This window comes from Schistocerca americana, chromosome 2, assembly GCF_021461395.2.
Source record: "Schistocerca americana isolate TAMUIC-IGC-003095 chromosome 2, iqSchAmer2.1, whole genome shotgun sequence".
Lineage (NCBI taxonomy): Eukaryota > Metazoa > Arthropoda > Insecta > Orthoptera > Acrididae > Schistocerca > Schistocerca americana.
The window spans coordinates 712,222,708-712,227,282 of NC_060120.1; the positions used below are offsets into that span (position 1 = coordinate 712,222,708).

General features: G+C 40.9%; 1 pseudogene; it reads right to left on the minus strand.

Moving 5' to 3' along the window:
• Positions 1-2,917: 2,917 nt before the first annotated feature.
• LOC124596939 lies at positions 2,918-3,035 on the minus strand (annotated as a pseudogene).
• Between the last annotated feature and the right edge of the window lie 1,540 nt (positions 3,036-4,575).

Sequence of the window (4,575 nt, forward strand, 5' to 3'; positions counted from 1 at the left end):
AATTTGTTAACATCGAGTATAGATTTTAATGTCAGGAAGTAGTTTCTGAAAGTATTTGTATGGAGTGTAGCCATGTATGGAAGTGAAACGCGGACGATAAATAGTTTAGACAAGAAGAGAGTAGAAGCTTTCGAAATGTGGTGCTACAGAAGAATGCTAAAGATTAAATGGGTAGACCACATAACTAATGAGGAGGTTTTGAATAGAATTGGGGGGAAGAGGAGCTTGTGGCACAACTTGACAGGAAGAAGGGATCGGTTGGTAGGACATGTTCTGAGACATCGAGGGATCACCAATTTAGTATTGGAGGGCAGCGTGGAGGGTAAAAATCGTAGAAGGAGACCAAGAGATGAATACAGCAAGCAGATTCAAAAGGATGTAGGTTGCAGTAGGTACTGGGAGATGAAGAAGCTTGCACAGGATAGAGTAGCATGGAGAGCTGCATCAAACCAGTCTCAGGACTGAAGACCACAACAAGAACAACAATTATAACCACCCGGTATTTTGACTAGGTAACAAACTGCACGAATACTGATCACGACGGGAAATTTCTACTTACAGTCTGGAAGGAAGCCGCTAGTCGCTGTAACTGTCGGCATGTATGCAGGTTAAACATTAAAATTTTATTCCGGCTGAACCTCTAGGTGTTGTGTTATGTTTTACCTGATTCGCTGCAATGGCCTCGGGTAAGTAGAGACGATAGTCCTCATGCTGCTGCAGAGAAAATTATTCCGGCAGCAAGCTTTTCCTCTGGCGACGTGGAGATGAGTTTGCCTCAGACTGCAGAGGAGAAATTTATTCTCGCAGCAGATTGGCAGGAAAGCATTAAGACAATGACATTAGATTTAGTTTCACTATACAGCAAAATTTCCTGTAACGTGCAAATGGTTTGATTACGCCTATCGGGATTTACTGGAAGTATCTATCAACGGATTAAGACTGTTACAGGAGTAGGTAGTAACAGTGGAAAACGACCAAATCGAGTGCGAACGCACTCACAATATACTCGCATTCGGGAGGACCAGAGTTCAAATTTACTTCAGGTTACTCATATTTAAGTTTAAAATGATTTCCTTAATCACTCAGTTCTTTGGCCGCAATAGTATTCTTTTCCCATCCTTGTCCAGTTGAGGTAGAGTAATTAATGAAATGTTTCCCTCAGTATGTGGTTGGAATTATAAAATATTCCTCTGATGGAAGATCATGTAGCGATGGCTAAATATCATCAAAAAGAAATCTTTCTGAGGTAGGGATGATAGCTGACTTAAGGTCACTGAAGTGGCTTTATCACTGGCTTCAACAGGTAGTTTGAAAAAAACTCACTTAACTAGGCTAAGTTACAGGCTTAAAAACTTCATAGAAATGTGTACCCGTTTTGATCTATTTGGTCGGTAGCGATAAGTTTCTTAATAAACTGAACTCTTTAAATGTCCTCCTGCGACTGGTAACACATTTTCTCAATGAGTAACATATTTGTACAAGAAATAAACTATTTTTATGACACCGTGTTGCATGGTTCTTCTCCAAGTAACAAGAAACAATGGATAAAAAACTGTACGAAAGAATGTTGAAATTATCTCAATATTGTGTCTAAGTAAACCAAAACCAAATCTATTTTATAACTCGCTGTTGTTACATATGGCTTTATTGGAAAGTAATTCATAATACATGTAACATTCCACCACACATCAATATAAAGTTATTAATAATTTCATACGTAATTACTTTGATAATAACAACAATGAACAGGAAACAAAAGTAACAGAAAACCAATAAGGCAAAGTTTATGTTGGTCTAGTAAAATTTATAGGTGTATATAATAACTTAGAAAAGTAAATTTAATAATGACGTTAAGGTTGCAAAAAGTTAGAATATATAATTTCTGGTTTCCCAGTGTTAATTTCAGGTATTGGACTCCATCCGTACTTCTACATTCAAGCCTGAGCATAACCGTAGATAATCCGAATCCGTAACACCAATTTCGCAAATGGGGCCTTCATTTGTTCGAAATACTCCTATTCTGTTTAGACGTTGGGCTCGGCAGTCATGCGCTGTTGTTAATCGAAAGTAGCCCGTTGCTTGCTTCCTTGGTTTATTCCTGAACATCTCGCAGCAGTATTGTATGTCTTCCCAAAAATTCCCTTTTGGTTTCCTTGTCTTGTGAATTAGATTCTTAAGTGTCTCAGATGGAATGACTTTTGTGATAGCTTGCATTGTGTACCTTTTTGGCCCGCCCGGATAGCCGAGCGCGTTAACGCACCGCTACCGAGATTGGGGAGACGAGCACATGTTACACAAACATTTTACATTCTCAGGCTTGAACATGAGATTTACCCAAGACACAGACACAGTAGATGGGGCATACAATTTCCATTCAGGGAGGAGGGGGGAGGGGGCGGGGGAGAGTGGGTGTCAGGGAGGACATCCTCTGGCCACCGTATGCCACAAACATTGCCAAAACACATACTGAAAACGGAAAAAGGCAAGGAAGCAGAAAAGCGCAGAAGAAGAAGAAGAAGTTCATTCTTTGCTCAATAGATAAGCAATCTTATTTCAGTCGAGTCCTACATGTGAACGTATCCACTGAAACACTGTTTCTTGAATTCTGTCCACTATATAGTTGAAGACGTTTCTTATTTCAGTTACAGTTGTTGGTTCTATGGGTGGTTTCTTGCGATAGGTTGAATGGCTTCTCTAGAATCAACCAACACTAAAGCACTCCGTCTTCAGGCCACAAGTGGCCCAACGGGACCACTCGACCGCCGTGTCATACTGAGCTGAGGATGTGGATAGGAGGGCCGTGTGGTCAGCACACCACTCTCCCAGTCGTTATGATGGTGTTCTTTGACCGGAGCCGCTACTATTCGGTCGAGTAGCTCCTCAATTGACATCACGAGGCTGAGTGCACCCCGAAAAATGGCAGCAGCGCATGACGGCCTGGATGGTCACCCATCCAAGTGCTGGCGACACCCGACAGCGCTTAACTTCGGTGATCTGACGGGAACCGGTGTATCCACTGCGGCAAGGCCGTTGCCCAACCAATACTAAAGTTTTTGTAAATAAGTTGATTCTATATATAAGGCGGTAAACTGCTAGTTGGATTCATGTATTTCAGCGTGAAAATTCGTCATATGTTCCCGACAGGGTAATATTGAGAAAACAATTTTCAGCGCATCCTGGGTCCAGCTGTATTACTAACCTGTGAAACGTCTGTATACATTTTAAGACATCTGGTTCCAGACGTTTCTCGTGCAGCATCTTTAAAAACATATCTGGAGTTTCCTTCTTAGTAATGTTCTCCATTGTCAGTAGGCTTTTTATGTCCATGTAATGTAAAGGATTGACAAGTCTTTTGGGATTCTCTGTAGCTGTATTTATATCTAGGCTGCTGAATATCTTTTTACATGCTTCTTTTGATGTTGTTTGTCTTTTTACAGAGCTCGGAGAGCACATTTCGATCCAATTTGCTTTCAGTGAAATTTTCATTTTGATGAATGTACTTGCGGCTTGCTTCTTGATTTATGTTGCGATGGAAGGGTTTTTTTGTTCATAGCTGTATAGCAACAGAAAGTGTAGTTTCGACTGTCCCAGTTATGAAGCAAAGTGCGTGATTCTGAATACTCTAAAATGTCTACCTGTTGCGGTGCTGTGGAAATAAAAATTTCACTTCCATATACAAATATATTTTAACTGAAGACATTAAAATAACTCGACAAGCACACACCGGAACAAAAAAAATTATAATTCCAATTTGTTTGTCTCGGCGAAGGACATCCAACGATACCACACTCCACACTCGACGCCCCACCTCCTGCGTAGGTGATGGTAGTGGGGAGGGAGGGGGGGAGGGCAACTTTGAAATCTTCAGTAGGAACCCTCGTTGTTTATGGCATATTACGATTCCATGGAAAAATCTATAGACGTTTTGTCTGAAGAATTTTTTTCGTTTCGCCACAGATGGCGCCGTAATCAGAAAACTGGAAATGGGTGTACAATACTAAAGCAAGGAACCTTTTTTACAACTTAACATGATTGTCTGGAGTATGGAGTTTGTACTACCAGCTACAGTGAGCCGTCTCCCAGAGACCAGCAAGCAAAACATGTATCTCGCGCGTTCTTTAATCTGGAAGAGCGTCACAATAAAACATTTTTCCCATAGCGGCCTCTTTCGGTTTGTCGTTCTTCGTATGAACATTGAGATTTGAAAGTAGGCACTAACCTCCGGAGTGGCATAGTTAGGCGCCAAAATTCGTTCTGTTTCGTAAGCCTACAAGTGATAAGACAGGGTGTCGCAGGAGGAATACTCAATATTCGGGGATAAGACAGGAACTATTATTCGAAGCAAAAAGTCTAGTAAACATCTACTCTAAAAAACGTATCTTAAGAGCTACGACCACTTCATCATCTTCGACACTGTGAAGAAAGTCTCTTCTACTGCTAGCTCTTTGCTTTCCATATTTTGTGAGGAGGTAATACGGACCAAAACAAAAAAATGACCAGTAAAAATGATCTCTAAAATGATGGCCCTGAGAGTTGTTCAGTAGAAGAGATGTATTTCACAGTAGCGAAGACGTA